General features: G+C 34.6%; 1 long non-coding RNA gene across 1 annotated transcript in view; it reads left to right on the forward strand.

The window, feature by feature from the left end:
* The window catches only part of LOC308605276, a 265,069-nt gene that overhangs the window by 115,731 nt on the left and 131,898 nt on the right, over positions 1-17,440 (forward strand). The window lies entirely within an intron of this gene.

A 17,440-nucleotide genomic window follows, 5' to 3' on the forward strand; every position in this document is an offset into this window, starting at 1 on the left:
GGCTCTAGGGGACAGTCTGTTTCCGGGCTTCTTTAATCTTCAGTAGGCCATTTGCATTCCTTGGCTTGTGGTCCCACATCACTCTGACCTCTCATTCTGTTATCACATTTTCTTCTCTGACACTCGCCCTCCTATCTCTTAAAAAGATCCTGTGATTACGCTAGGCCCATTCAGGTGATTCAGGATAATCTCCCCGTCTCAAGATGCTTAACTTAATTGCATCTACAAAGTCCCTTTTGCTATTTAAGGTGACATATTCACAGGTTCTTGGGATTAGAAAGTGGAACATTTGCTTGAAGTGTACTGCCAAAATATTTTGGAAGTCCCTCTGGATAATTATTGTGACCTTAATTTCTGGACCATCTAAGTGGCAATAGAAATTCTAGTCTGTTTGGAATATTTTGTACTTACACAGGCTTCAGTTCTTTGTTCAAAATATTCTGGGTTTGTTTAGTCATTATATCGTATAGTCTTTTTGTGTCTAAATGTAAGACAAAATGATAGATTTTACTCGTGGAACCTCACTTATTTATAAACAACCAATTTTGTCCTTTCATTTGAGCTTCAAAATGAAGCTGCATTTTATGTGCTTCCTAATGGTAAAAGGATTGAATTCTTACCTTTTTTGGTCTGGGGGTAAATGCTCAAGTGGCCAGTTGCAAGCCTGACATTTTATTGTGATTTCATATTTGAATTCTAAAAATGTATGTGTTGTTCTATATTAAGATTTAAAATACAATAATATCAATACTATATAGAACTATTTATAAATTATATTACATAGCATATCCTTTCCCTCAGATATTTGAATATAACTGAAGTTCTAGAAAGATAAGTTACACTTAAACCATGTCTCTTTGTACCACCTGACATCGCACTGAAAATTCCATTTTTTTTTTTTATTAACCTGAGATTGAAAAGCACAAGTGCAAAAGCATGGTATTTGAATTCAGAAGACCTGGGTGCCAGCTGTGTAATCTTGGGCAAGTCATTTGCTGTGGTCTGAATGTTTGTGTCCTTCCAAAGTTCATAGGTTGAAATCCTGATACCTGATATGATGGTATGAAATAGGGCCTTTGGGAAGTAACTAGGTCATGAGGGCTTTGCTCTCATGAATGGGATTAGTCACCTTATAAAAGAGGCATCAGAGAGCTTGCTACCCGCCTTCACTCATGTGAAGATTCAACAAGAAGTCTGCAACCCGGAAGAGGGCTCTTACTCCATCATGCTGGCACCCTGATCTTGGACTTCCAGCCTCCAGAACTGTGAGAAATAAGTTCCTGTTGTTATAAGCCATCCAGTGGTATTTCTTACAGCAGAAATTGGTATATTCTTATAGTAGCCCCAACAGACTAAGACTCCATTTAACCTCATCTGTAAAATGGGAATTGTAGCAACACTTACTTCACAGAGTTGTTATGACAAGGGTGGAAAAGGTGCTATGTAAACTGCAGTGACTCTAGTTTTTGTTATTCAATATTTTTGCTGAGAACAAAGTCTGATTATTAAGGACTTATCTAGGATCACTAGACAGAAAGTCCAACCCAAACTGGCATAAGGTAACAGGGGAGTTTATTGGCCTACATGACTCAAAATTTCAGAGGAGCATCTGATTTAGGAGTTTGATCAAGGGGCTGAAATGCTGTCATTGGCACTCACTGTATGTCTCTTCAGCCTGCTCTCCTGCATGGTGGTTTCATTCTCCTTTCATGTGGTGTCAGCATGGCTGTCAGTAGCTCTAGACCTACAGCCTCCTATGTTCAACTCCAGTGAAAAAGAGCATAGCTTCCTGAGAGTTTCTGCACAAACTCTAGGATTTACTCTAAAATGGACCAGTTTGAGGGATATGCCCATCCCTGATTTGGCCTGATTTGATCATGAGGCTAGAGGGGCTGAACCAACATGAATCACACAGTCCACCCCCAGAACCTGGATGGGACCTCTGAACCACAAGTACCAGGGGTGGCAAAGCATTTACGGTGTTATAACCAAAGAAGGGGGGGTGGTTTCTAGATGATTAAAAAACATCCATTCCAGGGGCACTTAATATTTCTGAGAGGATGTCATTTTATCCTTAGTTTGCCCTACTCAGGAGAGATAGCTTTCATGGAAGAAACTTTGCCTTTTTGCTTTGAAATATTCTTCTCCCTCTCTTTGTTTATTTGAATCTCATAATTATAACATGCTGTATATCTTTTCTTTCTTTCTGGCAACCAGTTTTCCCCATCTGTTTTTTATTGAATGATGTATGGCAAAGCCACATTTTCCTAACTGGGAAAGCTTGATGAGCCGTTCTCTATGTCTTTGCGCATTCTGTTTAACACATTCCTATTTTTAGATTTTTGGGAAGATTTATACATGTGACTGGTAGCCAGTATTAGCTCTTAAAACTCTTTCTTAGAAAATTTAAAGTTTCATTTATTCTTGAGCACTTTTCCAAGGCTACTTAGGATATTGTTCTAAATCTGTAAAACTTCAGCTGATATAGATATAATGTTTAATAGTTTATGGTTGTATTATGAATGAGTTGTATTTTTTGCTACCTAATTCCATCTATATTTACTTATTTTAAAATTAATATTAATGCATACAAGTAAAACTTAATGACTTTTTTTTCCTGAATAATGCTGAAATTGGTCATAGGTAGCCTGCAAAATTTCGCAGTATCAGTTCTACTAGGGAAAAAGAAAAAAATTTTTCTTTTGCACACTATTATACAGCATATTGTTATACTCTACAGTTTTAAATGATAAAGCTGAAGAATTCAATTTTAGAAAGAAGCGTTGGAATCTTCAGACTCTAACACAATACACTGTTACTCCTGGTAAATTTTACTGGAAGACAGCAACATAATTAAATTATCGGTGGTAGTACTTTTCTTCTAGTACATTTTCAAATCCTTGCAGAGGCAGTTTTTGATGTTTTGTTTTTGGCTAGATTTGTGTTTTGATTTGATACTCTCACTCAGTAATTAATGTCCTTTTGGTAACATTAAGTATTTGTGAATAAATGCATAAATAGTTTAATTGACCAAAATAATTTCCATTTTTATAAAAACGTAATTTTTAAAAAACTCTATTCAGTTCCCTTCCCATCATCCTGAGAAACAGTCCGGCAAAAGGGTAGGAGAAAAAAATCTGAAAACTTCTCTGGGATTTCCCTTATCTAAGCACACTGCTTACAAGAATCAGGTGCCGTGAGGTGCTTCTGTACTACTGGATTTAATAGTACGTGTTGTTTATAACCCTGGGTCCACCAATTCCTATCATGTGGCCTTATGGGATTACTTAATTTTTCTGTCCTCATTTTCCCCGTCTCTAAAGTGGGGATTACAATATTACGATTTTGTAGGATTGTGGTTAGGATGAAAGGAGTCATACCTATGTGATACTGAGAAGAGTAGCTGTATAGTACTGAGAAGAGATAGTAAGTACTCTGCAATTGTTGACCATTATTACAAAATGGAGTAGCGGATGGCAGGGCTCTGGGGTCAAACTTGTTTGATTTCTTCCTGATTGTGGTTTTGGGAAAGATATTTCATTTCACTGAGTTATAATTCTCTCATTTGTGAAATTGGTATAAAAATGGTACCAAAGTCATAGGGTTGTTGTAAGTTTAAACAAGATAATATATATGAAGTACTTCGAATAATGCCTGGGGTGTGTAAGCACTCAAAAAATATAACCTATTAGGAGCATCTTTGTTGTATTATAAACTCCACAAGGACACATAGAAGACATTTACTTAATTCAATTTGCATAGATTCTATGAGAGAAACGATGGATAAATACTTCCAAGTAATTAGGTTTTAAATTTGGACTAGTCGTGCTTTACTTTTTTCACTCCATTACCCAGGAATATGGTAAGTGGTTGAATTTTTCTAACAAATATAAATAAACACACATGTACTAAATGTGAAACAGTTAAATAGAAAAGCCCTGTGTTAGACTAGGCTCAGCACCAAGAGAAAATGGATCCCGAATCATATAAATATTTGTATCAAGAGGCAGGAAATAACGAAAAATGAATGAGCTTTGGGGAACAAAAGAATGGAGGAGAGTCTCAGAGAAATCCCTTAGTATAGACAAGAGTATATTTACCTAAGAGTCACTCCCTCTGCAGCTGTATAGCACATAAGACATTCACAAACATTCAAACAGTTTGTATTGGAATGCCCTAACTTCCGTAGTTCCTGGGTTATGTAGACTGGTGCAAAATTATCTAGAAAGAGAGAAAAGAGATACTAGCATACAAGTGACAGAAATATACTCAGTGAAGTACACATAGATGAGGCAATAGATCCATACTTTGGTAACTGAGTTTTGAGCAATTGCAGACAATACTTCCTTCCTTCCTCCCTCCCTCCCTCCCTCCCTTCCTTCCTTTCCCTCTCTTTCCTTCCTTCCTTCTTTCTTTCTTTCTTTCTCTCTCTCTCTCTCTTTTTTTCTTTCTTTCTTCTTCCCCCCTTCCTTCCTTCCTTCCTCCCTCCCTCCCTCTTTCTGTCTTTCATTGATCTATCAGCATTTGTATCAGGAAAATGACCTGCCCAGTGGGAACTGGCATGGGGAAAACAAACCTCCAAAACACCAAAAAGTAGGTGCAGGCTGGAAACTGCTGGGATGACATAAGGAGAGCAAGATCAGGACCAGAGCAGTAATATGATCCAAATTATTCATGACCAAGGGCTTTATAATCTATAGTGGGTGTTTACTACATACCAGGCACTGTGCCAAATGCTTTAGACATATGATTTCATTTAATCTTCACTTTAAACTTTTAGACACTGTTTTTGTCAGTCCTATTTTATAGTGAAGTAAACTTTTCATTGTTGTTTCAAGGTTAGGAGTGGTAGAGTTGGAGTGAAAATCCAGGCATTCTGAATCTAGAATTCATGTTTTAACAGTTACTCCATATCAATCCATTATAGAAGAGGAATTTGTAATTGTAAAATAAAGTCATGCACACACTGTAGTTACAGTCATGCTTAAATTAATTGCTAATGAACTACTTACAAGTAACTTTACAATTCAGGTTAAGTTCTTATTGAATGAACCCTTTTGTGGTTGTTATAAAGTCCTGAGTTAAAAACACTGCCAGCCAGGAGAACAGGGAGAACCAGCAACTTTGCTGGACTGAGGTTGTGGTCCCATTTGGATGGATTGGTGGACTAGCTGGGAATTTAACTGGGATTTCCAGGAAATGAAACAGTCATAGGGTTTGATAAACTCTCCACATATCCCAGGTTGACCAGAGGCTATGTGTGTGTGCAGGAGAGATAGAAATGGGCCCAAGCCACCCATGCATTTGTGACGGATAGAATGTCACATACATAGAGAAGACTCCAGAGAGCTTAGTGGACAGTAAAAGCTAGGGCAGTCTTGATGGTCTGAACTCTGAATGTGCTTTCCAGGCCACATACAGAACCATCAGAAAAGGACACAATAAAGAAAACCCAAATAAACAAAGGTGGAGAGAACTAGTTGCCAACAGATATGTCCTACAAGAACTACTAAAGAAAGTCTTTTAGTATGAAAGGAAGTGACACCAGACATTAACTCAAATCAACTGAAGAAATTAAGAGTGACAGAAATGACAAAATGTGTGGATAAAAATATTCTATTAACATATTTATCTCATTTCTTTTAAAAACTTCATTAAAAGGCAAAACTGTATAAAGCAATTATTACAATACTGTATTCTTGAGTTTATAACATATGTAGAGATAATAGATATAATGATAACACAAAGGAGGAGAAGAAAAGGAGATATACTGAAGCAAAGTTTGCATATTTTACCAGAATTATTAGTTAGTGTTATTCTGAAGTAGACTGTGATAAGTTAAAATGCAGAGAGCAACCACTAAGAAAATAACTAAAAAATATAGTAAAGAATTAACAGAGGAATTAAAATGGTGCACACACATCACAAAATTAGGCAGTAAATAAAAAGTGTTGAATCAAAAAAGACATGAAACATATAGAAAGCAAAGAAAAATGCAGACATATATCCTTACATATCAATATTGTATTAAATATAGATGGGTTAAACACACCACTCAAAAGACAAAGATTATCAGACTGGATAAAAATGCAAGATACAACTATAAGCTATCAATAAGAGACACATCTTAAATTCAATGAGATGAATAAGTTGGAAGTAAAAGAATGGAAAAAGTTATACCATGCAAACAATAACCATAATAGAGCTAGAGATATTATATTAATATCATACTAAATAGACTTTATGATGAAAAATATTACTAAAGACAAAGAAGGACATTTCATGATGGCGAAAGGGACAATGCAATCAGAAAGATGTACCACTTTGTTCAAGCTTCCCCTTTCCCCTGCTGTGTCCTCAAGTCTGTTCTCTATGTCTGCATCTTTATTCCTGCCCTGCCGCTAGGTTCATTGGTACCATTTTTTTTAGATTCCATATATGTGCGTTAGCATACAGTATTTGTTTTTCTCTTTCTGACTTACTTCACTCTGTATGAGAGACTCTAGGACCAAGTGAGAGAGTAGCATTGACATATATACACTACCAAATGTAACATGGGTGGCTAGTGGGAAGCTGTTGCATAGCATAGGGAGATCAGCTCTATGCTTTGTGACAACCTAGAGGGGTGGGATAGGGAGGGTGGGAGGGAGGCTCAAGAGGGAGGGGATATGGGGATATATGTATACATATAGCTGATTCACTTTGTTGTATAGCAGAAACTAACACAACATTGTAAAGCAATTATACTCCAATAAAGATATTTAAAAAAAGATATACCAATTATAGATGTATATGCACCTAACAATAGAGCCCTAAATACATGAAACAAAATATGACAGAGTTGAAGAGAGACATTTTAAAAACAATAATTGAAGATTAAATATTTTATTTTTAATAATTAATAGAACAACTAGACAGAAAATACCAAGGCTAAAGAAATCTTGAACAACACTACAGGCAGTTTAACCTAACTGATGTATACACCCAATGACTACAGAATACACATTTTTTTTAAAGGCACATGTAAAATATTGAAATAATAAGTACGTTCTCTGGCCACTGTGGAATTTGATTAGATCGTCACAACAGAAAAAAATCTGAGAAACTCCCATGTTTTTCAAAATTAAACAACACTCTTCTATATAACCCATGAGTGTAAGAGGAAATAACAATGGAAATTAAAAAGTATTTTGAACTGAATTGAAACAATACAACATATCAAAATTTATAGGATGCAGTTAAAGCAATGCTTAGAGGGAAATTTAAAGTTTTAATACCTATTTCAGAAAAGAAGAAAGATCCTAAATCAAGAATCTAAACTTCCACCTTAATCTTAAAGATATACAAACTAAATATAGAAATATAATATGGGAAAATAATATGGAATATATAGACAAACATAAAAATAGAAAATATAGAATATGGAAATACAGAAAAAGAAAAACAAACCCCAATGTAAACAGAAGGAATAAAATAATAAAAGTTATTGTGGAAATCAATGGAATAGAAGACAGAAAAACAATAGAGAAAAATCAGTGAAACCAAGAGTGGTTCTTTGAAAAGACCAAGAAAATTGAAAATCCCTTAATTAGAATGACAAAGAAAATAAGAAAGAAGATTCAAAATACCAAAATCATAAATGAAACATGTGGCATCAATACTGACTCTATAAAAATTTGAAAGGGGTGTAAAGGGATATTACTATATCCACAAATTAGATAGCTTAGATGAAACACAAATTTCTAGAAAAATACAAATTACCAAAATGGACTCAATAAGAGAAAATCTGCATAAATATAAAAGAAATATAGATATTTAATTAGTTATTAAAAATATTCCCACAAAGAAATGCCCAGGCCCAGATTGGCTTCATTAGTCAAGTCTATCAAATATTTAAATAAAGAATAATACCAAATACAAACTTTCTCAGAAAACAGTGGAGGAAGGAACAATTCTCAACTCATTCTCAGGTCAGTATTACCCTGATACCAGAGCCAGACAAAAACACCACAAGAAGGGAAAACTAGAGACCAGTATCTTTCATAGACATAGACACAAAAATCCTTAAGAAGATACCAACCAGCCAAAAGCAGCAGCATATAAACTAATTATATACCTGGGTTTTATTCCAGGGTTTATCCTATGAATGAAAGAGTGGCTTAATATTTGAACATCAATTAAGGAAAAAAAACCCCTGCGTGATCATATTAGTGGACACTAGAAAAACCATTTCACAAAATCCAATATCCCTTTTATGATAAAAAACAAACAAACAAACAAAAACCCTGCGAAACAAAAATCCCACTAAAAATCTGGGTATAGAAGGAAATATCCTCAATCTGTTAATGATATTTATGAAAAAATGTATTGTCAGAGCCAGTTTTAGGGGCTTGGACCTGTACAGTCACACAGAGTCCTGTGTTTAGTAGGGCTCTGAAGCCATCTACCTGAAATTCTTAATAATTTTAGCTTTGAGCCTGTGTATATTGTACGTTAAGTCTAATGGGACAGTGGAACATATATGTGAGCAGATCTTGTTCAACATGCATGTCCATTGTTTCTGGCTGCCGTAAATACATATAACTTGTGCGATGCTTCCATGAACATAGAATGCTTGTGGACTCACAGTGGGTGGCAGGTAGTTCAGTGAGAGTCAAAGCAAGTACAAGATAAATGTATTTTGTTACATCCAGGACCCAGTATGCAGGGGTTCTGACAGCCCTGAGGAGATATGCTTTCCATTTGAACCGGAACTTGCTTCAAAAACAGAAAGAAGATGACATTCTTATAAGAAACACAAACCACCAAGGAACTACATCTTTTCTTTCTCCTGTTATAATAATTTCAAACACTTATGCTGAACATGAGGACATAGAATGAACTTATAGAAGAAAACATAGGAGCAAATCTTTGTGTCCTTGGATTAGGCAAAGATTTCTTAGATACAAGACTAAAAGCTTGAGTCATAAAAATAAAAAATGATAAATTGGATTTCATCAAAATTAAAACTTTTGTGCTTCAAAATATACCATTGAGAAAATAGAGAAAAAGTCATAGACTGGGAGAAAATATTTGCAAGTTTATATCTAATATTTGCAAGAAAACATCTGATAAAGGATGTGCATTTTATATATATACATATATATATATATATATATATATATATAAACTCTTAGAAGTCAAGAATAAGAAGACTAACAACCCAGTTTAAAAATAGGCAAAGATTTGAATTGTCATTTCAGTAAAGAATACATATGGATAGCAGAGAAGCACATGAAAATGTACTCAATATCATTAATTTCTAGGGAAATGCAAACTAAGGCCACAGTGAGGTACCACTACCCACCCAATGGATTGGCTGTTTTTTTAAAAAAGAAAATATTATACCAAGCATTGGGAACCATGTAGAGAAACTGGAAGCCTCATATGTTGTTGGTGGAAATGTAAAATGGTATAGTCCCTTTGGAAAAGTTTGGCAGTTTCTTAGTTGAACATACATTTACCATGTGACCTAGCAATTCTACTTCATTTCTATACTCAAGAGAAATGAAAACCTCTATCCACACAAAGGCTTGTACACAAATGTTCATAGGAGCATTAGTCATAAAGGAGAAAAACTGACATAATCCAAATGTCCATCAACTAGTAACTGGATAAACAAAATGTGCTTTAACTGCACAACAGAATGCTATTTATCAATTAAAAGGAATGAAATACTGATACATGCTACAACATGGATAAACCTCAAAAACATTGTGCTAAGAGGAGGGGAAGTGCAAAATACTGCATATTGTTTGACTCTATTTATAGCAGGAAAAGAAAATGTGTAGTCATAGAAAGCAGATCAGTGGTTGCCTGGGGCTGGGATAGGAGCACAGATTAACGTAAATGTTCTTGAGAGAATTTTTTGAGTGATGAAAATCTTCTAAAACTGGATTACAGTATTGGTTGTACAACTCCCCAGATTTACTAAACAAACTTACTAAAAATCACTGAATCGTGCACTTAAAATTGGTAAATTACATGATATGTAAATTATTTCTCATCAAAGCTGCAAAAAACACTGCTGCCAACACAAATGCCAAATACTGTTGAGTAACCCCAACCGATGTACCCTAATGACATGTGTTTACTATTTTTATGATCCAGTTAGGGAAATACAGAACCTTTTTTTTTTTTTTGAGAAACACTATTAATGAAAATAGTGAAGAAGAATCTTCTTACTAATTCTTCTTATTAATAAGTCTTCTTGAGTAGATAGTATTTATCCTAATTCTAGTTTTTCCTATTCTAAATATTGTTTAGTGTCTACTGTGATACTCAATGATATTTGTACATGTGATGAATTTTATGCTACTGGAAAAATGAAGTCTCTCAGTATGTCTTTAGGAGCAGATGCATGTCGATAATGGGAGTAAATGAATGCTTATTAGTTGACATATTCACTCAGTAAATATTTATTGAGCACCACTATCTGCTAAGCTCTGGAAAGAAGGAGTTATAGACCAACAGACCAAGAAGTCTTAGCAAGGTCCAGAAAATCTATAGCCACAATCTGAAAACTTGTGCTTCATTCATGAAGTGTGTGTGTTTGAAATATCAGCAGCAGGATTTCCTGTTTAAATCTTGACTTTGTAATGCTATGAGTGGGTGTGTGCATTAGGTTTTCTAATATTTAAAAGGCTGTTCATGGTAATATCATTTAAAGAGAAAAATTTAAAAACACATTTGTGCTTTTCCCAAAAATATCTTTAAACTTTAGTGTTGAATCACAGTTTTCAAGAGGAAAAGATTTTAAAAGTACTTATGAGGTATTAAAATGATAAAACCAGAAGGACTGCCGCATTTATGAATTATGATGGAATGTAATATTGATTACTACACAGCAATTAATTTATATAATTTTATGCCTTGATAGTTCAGTCTGAAGATCGTAGTACATTTTTGTAGACTTATTGTTCCCAGAAGAATTTAGATGGACAAGGCTGCCAAATGTCTATTTGACGTATTTATTTGAAATGTTTCATAATTCAAATATTAAGTGCTTAGAAAAAAATTAAAAATTAGGAAAAGCTATATATCAATCACACACTGGTCCTGGCCAAATAAATGATTATGACTTGAATATCTTTATTCAAATTTTAGTCATTTTCTTTTATATATAATTTCTTTATATGATTGCAATCATGTTACATAAGTGCTAAACAACTTCTGTTAACTAGTCATAATTGCTTTTCATGTCATTAGGTAGACTTTCGAAGCCACCATGTAAAATAGTTGGGTAGTCATTGAGTACAGGTTCCATAGTTTACTTAACTATTTCTGTATCACTGATCATTTAGACAGTCTTCAAATTTCTACATATAATGTACATAAACCTTTTCTGATATCAACATTATTTCACTGAGATAAATTTATAAATTAGTGGATATTTTATCATTTTGATGCATGTTGCCAAATTAGTTTCCACATGATAGTATTTTCTAGGCTAATGTATATAGTTCATTTTCTCTTTTGCAAGTTATTTGTTCATGTCCTTTGACAGTTGAACTTCAGTGTCTTAGTATTTCTCTCATCAATTTATAGGTCATTTACGTGATTAAACTGTTAAACACTGGCTACAAATACATTTCCTAATATGTTGTTTATCTTAGTATTTTGGTAGTATTTTTTTATTTTGTCACAGAAATGTTAACCTTTCTATCTAGTCAAATTTTCCAATTCATTTTCTTTTTTCTAGGTAATTTTTTTCCCATCAACTTTATGAAAACTCCTTAGGGAGTGTTAACTACCATTGTGCTGTCTTTTGATTTTTCTATATTTGATTTTGGAATGTACTCTCTATTTTACCGCATGGTGTTGAGTTGAAGGGATATACGTTTTTTCCATTTAATTACTAACCGATTATTCCAATGCCATTTGCCCTATAATTTTTCCTCTCTGTGAATTTCTAGACATCCTTGTCATTTGAAAAATCTTTACATATAAAATAATCTGTTTCTGAGCTACTTCTCATATATTAAAAAGGCTGTTTGTCTATTCTTCCACCAGTACCAAAATATTTCTAAAGTCCATCTGGAAAGATCATAGGTTAAAAACAGGAGGAAAAAATCCCCTAGAAATTCTGTTTCTTTGACCTTTCACTCATTCTCACTTCATGCCTAGTATACTGCCTTGCATAAGATAGGCACTCAGTAAATATTGGTTAATGATTGAATGAATGAAAAGTAAGTTGTAGAATGGGGTTAGCTTAGCATGATTTTGAAAATTTTTAAATGAATATCTCTCAATGATATTTCAATATATGTCTCAGCTGATTTCTCAATAACCTATAGCTAGAGAATGATTCTAATGAGGACCTAGCTGATGGCAATCTGTTATGAGTGGCTGGCAGTGGACTTCTGGTAGACACATTTGTCACTCTTGCATTATTTGAAGAGTTTAATCTGGATTCTTAACTGGTGGAGGGCCATTTATCTTTACAAAGAGGTATGGGTGGCAAGCATACTTGAAATTGTGGTACATCTATCTGAAATTTTTCATGAGTTTTCCTAAATAATGTTTCATGGGACATTGCTAGTGGTATGTACCCCATTTCCTAGCAGTATTTAGGATATCTAAAACATGGGATAAATGCACAGTTATGTTAAAAAAATTAAGCAACAGAAAATATGGCTCAAACACAAATTTATGTTAAAAATAACTTTAATTAAAAGAAATCTCATATTACACACCTAATATTGAGCATCTAGGCAAATTTCTGGATAACTATTGGCAGCCATAAATAAATAACAACTTTCCCTTTAGTAATATATAAAGCTTGTAATTGTTTCTGATTGTCACCATGAACTCACATTTTCCATTTTGGGTACACCTTCATTATAGTACTCCTTATAAAATGGAAGTAATTCTGTTGGCCTCTGCTGGTCTATCTAGGGCTTACACCAAACTCTACATCTTCTGTCTTCAAAGAAACTCCATATTAAAGCCAATGTCATGAGATACTCATCTAAAGAAGGATGATGTTTAGGATTTGCTGCCAGTTACCTGTGGTTTGAAAGGGGTGAGGGAAGCCTAATGAGTTTGAAGTTAAAGGTATTGACCTCGGTAGTTATAATGAAATCTCAAATAAGAAACTTATTTTGGTTTTAGAAGGTAGTTCATTATTGTTCCCGTTATTTAATATCCACATTAGGAGATGGACCAGAAAGGTCCCAACTTGATAGGGCAGCACAGAGTCAAATGAGAGTAAATTAAGGAGGTTTTATTTACAAAGGGATTGTTTTCAAAAGTTTGGACAGGGTGTAGGAGAACCACAGGAATAATTCATAACTTGGAGTAGGAATGATAGGGGAGCTTTAGTTACTCCTACTTGAGAAGGACTAAGGGAGGAATACCTAAGGAGAGGGTTGTGTAAACAAGGCAGTCTTGAGAGGTACAGTGATCTGGGAGGATACAGCCAGGGGGATAAATACCCTGAATTACCCTTTTCCCTCTTTCTTGCCTGATTGGGCTGTTCATTGGCTAAATCTAATAAGAAGCCAGAGGACATGGAAATCTGTTGATGTCATCCATAGAGGTCAGCTTCTTGGGGCTAGAAAGCAGAATGGAGAAAGAATTTGGAGGAGGAAATGGAAAAGGGTCAGATGAGAGGGCAGGGTTGAGGACTGGACTTACCTGCTTTGCATCATGTCACATGCATGTTCTACTGCAAGGAGCCTCAGCTGTAGAATGAAGTTGTGATAATATTATCTATCAGAGAGAATCTGAATGTTTAACATTATAGATATGCTTGAGGGCACTGTGTATTAGCCATGAGATGAACTGTTAAGTAGCTATTTATTAAAGAGTTCTTAATGCATGGAAAGTGTTTATAATGTCATGCTACTTATCATTCTCAATTATATTTCCAATAATATGAGTAGAAGGACAGAAATATATCAAAATGTCAAGAGTGACCATCTAATGGTAATGATGGGTGATTTCTTTCTCCCTACTTTTATGTTTCTTATAATTTTTTTTTGGCAGTGAGTGCATTTAACTTTTATAATATAAAAGTAATCATAAACATATTTTTAAAAATTTGTTTCTTTCTGTTGCCAGTTATGTGAGCAAATGTAAAATGTTTGACAATCAGCTGGAGACATTGATGTGTTCCAGTCTCTCTTTGTAGAGAATAAGAAGAGTGGAGAAACTATTTTGAGAGTCATGTGAAATTTGAAAGCCCCAGAAACATTTATATTTATTTTGTATCTTTTTAACTTTTATTTATATATAAAAAAGGTTTCGGAAGAAGTGATTTTTAATATCTTCTTATTTACAGTTCAATGTGTTTTCAAAGTGACTATAATGAACATGGCATTTTTTGTAATAAAAAAACCCAGTAGATATGATATGTACATAAAAATATATGTATAAATTGGTCATGGTGGGAATAATTTAGCAGTTAAGTACATGAAAGTTTATTTCTTTTATGTGCTTTGAAAATAATTTTTAAATGCATTGTAATTACACTTATTGTATTTGGCTAGTTTAATAATAGAGTATTTTTGGAGAAGCAGATCCATGAATAGCCAATCTCAACCTTGTATGTTACTCAGGTGAAAACCACATGATTGAGATTTTCTTTTGCTTCCTGAAGGCCTAACGCAGGAATGAGGGATGGAAAGAGAGACAGAGAAAAAAAAAGCTCCTTTTTTTTTCTTGCTATCTAAATGCTAAGTTACCACGCAGGGTAAGTAGTTGGTGTGAGCTTCAGAAGAGCAGAAGACGTTAGACTCATTAAGAAAGTTTGTTAAGAAAACAAGTATTACCCTCCTAGATAATACTAAGGAGAATGGGAAGAGAAAAAGGGGAGAGGCCCGCTGTTACTCCTCTTGTTTCCTCTTGGCTGATTTCTTCAAAGATATTCTGGTAATGCCTAATGGACTCTCTTATCCTCATTTCTTTTCGCTCCCTGCCAATTAATTTCCATCTTCTTTTTCTTTTAATCTAACTCTGTCTCAATATCAATCTCTTTCTCTCCGTCCCTCTTATATTTTCTTTTGTCTTAATATAGGTGTTTGTTTCCTAAGGCTGTGTAACAAATTACCATACACTGCGTCGCTTAAAACAACATCAATGTATTCTGTCACAGTTCTGGAAATCAGAGTCTGAAAGAAAGGTGCCTGCAGGGTTGGTTCCTTCTGGAGGCTCTGAAGGACAATTTGTTCTATGCCTCTCTGCTTGCTTCCGGGGGCTGCAGAAATCCTTGGTGTTCCTCAGCGTGCAGAGCGTTACTCCAGTCTCTGTCTCCCTTATCTTCAATCACCTTCTCCTCTATGTGTTCTCCCCTCTCTTTTCTTGTAAGAACACTTGTCTTTGGATGTAGGATTTGACCTAATCCAGGATGATCTCATCTTGAGATTCTTAATTATAGCTGCAAAGACTCTTTTTCCAAATAAGGTCACACTCACAGCTTCTAAGTAAACATATCTTTTGGGAGGGCCATCGTTCAACCCACTACAATAGGAGACCTTTTTCTGGCAACATTTCTTTCTACTTTATAACTATTCTCTCTCCTTAATTCTTACCTTCTTTTTTGCTGTCCATCCCTCTGCTGTCTAGGACTTGGAACCTACAGTCTTTGCTGCAGAGTTTCATGGAACACTGCTCTGCCAGATACACTGTCTAGAAAGATCTGTGTTCAAACCAGTTTAGGAAATGCTGCCTTCTGTATCTTCCTGTTTGAAATTCATAACACACATTACCATGTTAAGGGGCCAAGAAGTCCTTCGGTCCTATTATTTCCTAAACCATGAAGCTCCTTCAGCATCATAACGAGTGGAATCTTGCGATACTGCTTTGTAGAACTTTGGGAACCACCATGGAACATGTTCCCTTTCCTCTAGTTGCAGTGCTACTTTGGTAGCGTTAAAAATATCTATTTCCTGCATATCTCTGAGAAGGTCTCAGGTTTTTTTTTTCAACTCTTTCTTATTTTTTTTGGTAAAAATTATTACATTCGTCTTAAAATTTCTACCCCATATTTTTGTAGGTGACTGCTAAGTTCACATCTCTAGGTTTTACCTGGAATAGTTAGATTCTCTACATTTCTTACCCAGTATCAGCCAAGAATGAACAATTCCTTTCTTTTTCCAATGATGTTTAAAACTCTTGTTTTCAATCATTTTTCAAAATAACAGCCTTGAAGCATTTAAAATGAATTTTTATTTCAAACTTCCTATGGAGAGAGAGAAGAAAATAACTGGTCTAGAACTTTTAATATCTATATATGAACCCATAAATCTATACAATTTTTAGTAAATGGCTTGTAGAACAAACCATACTGTACCATTTAAGCTTCAGAAAGAAAATGTTTTAGGCTTCATATTTAGACACATGGTTCAGGCATTTAGGCTATTCTCATTACCCATGGGATTTCCTGCCTGTTTTGAGTTGGTGTTGGAACTGTAAGAGGTACTAGGCAATAGCAACACTGATATTTCTGAGCCTCATTCGTCTTTATAAATTCCATGTTTTATTGTTAGTTTTCCATATAACTATGATAACTTTTCTTTCTATAGCACAAAAGCAAAGAGAAGTTTAACCTTTTAAAATACCTATAAAATAAAATTTAATACAAACCTTTTTAGAAAGTAAAAATATTTCTCTTTGAGAAGTAATATGCCTAAATTACAGTGCTCTTCAGAACTATATAACACCAAAGACTGCCTGGTGGCTGAGACTTGATTCCGTAGATAGTCTTAAAGCCTTTAATACACTGAAATACTGACAAATTAGTCAGTGTATCATGTAACCATCTAATCCTCAGATTTTCCATTATCATAGATGACGCACACATTTGGTTTTCTGTACATAGACCATTACTGCATTTATTCCATTGTACTTGAGTCCATCTCACAAGCTTCTGGTTCTACCCAGGCACAGCGCTTTGAGTGGTTTGCCAAGTTCTTACTGAATACATAGGTGTTTGCTGAGCCCAGTCTGACAGCTGCTGTTCTCGTTTAATTATTTTGCCAGTGACTCGATAACTCACTTTGCCATTGGCTGGAGTTTGCATGTAGTCTCACTTCTTACAATTTTATGAGTATGGAAAAAAGCCCTCCTATCCCAGTTAAATCAACTGAAGGGAGATCTTACCCTAGGGAAAGAGGGAAATACTGCACATAGAAATTTGCCAAAATTGTTGATATATCTATAAAATATGAGAATCTTTAGAGATAGAGGTTAATAAAAAGTCCATCAAAATGGCATTTGGGTAGTGATAAAGCTTAAATTTGAACTTAATTTCTCCTTCTCTCCTGTAATCCCATTATTACAGAAGCTGACTGAGAAAAAGGGGACCAAATTCCAAGACATTTCTTCTGGAGATGAAACCTTCAAATTTTCTTTATAAGTAAATTGGGGATAGAGCTAAGTAGATTGTTATAGACCCACA

This window comes from Mesoplodon bidens (genome assembly GCF_964165515.1).
Source record: "Mesoplodon bidens genome assembly, chromosome: 17".
NCBI lineage: Eukaryota > Metazoa > Chordata > Mammalia > Artiodactyla > Ziphiidae > Mesoplodon > Mesoplodon bidens.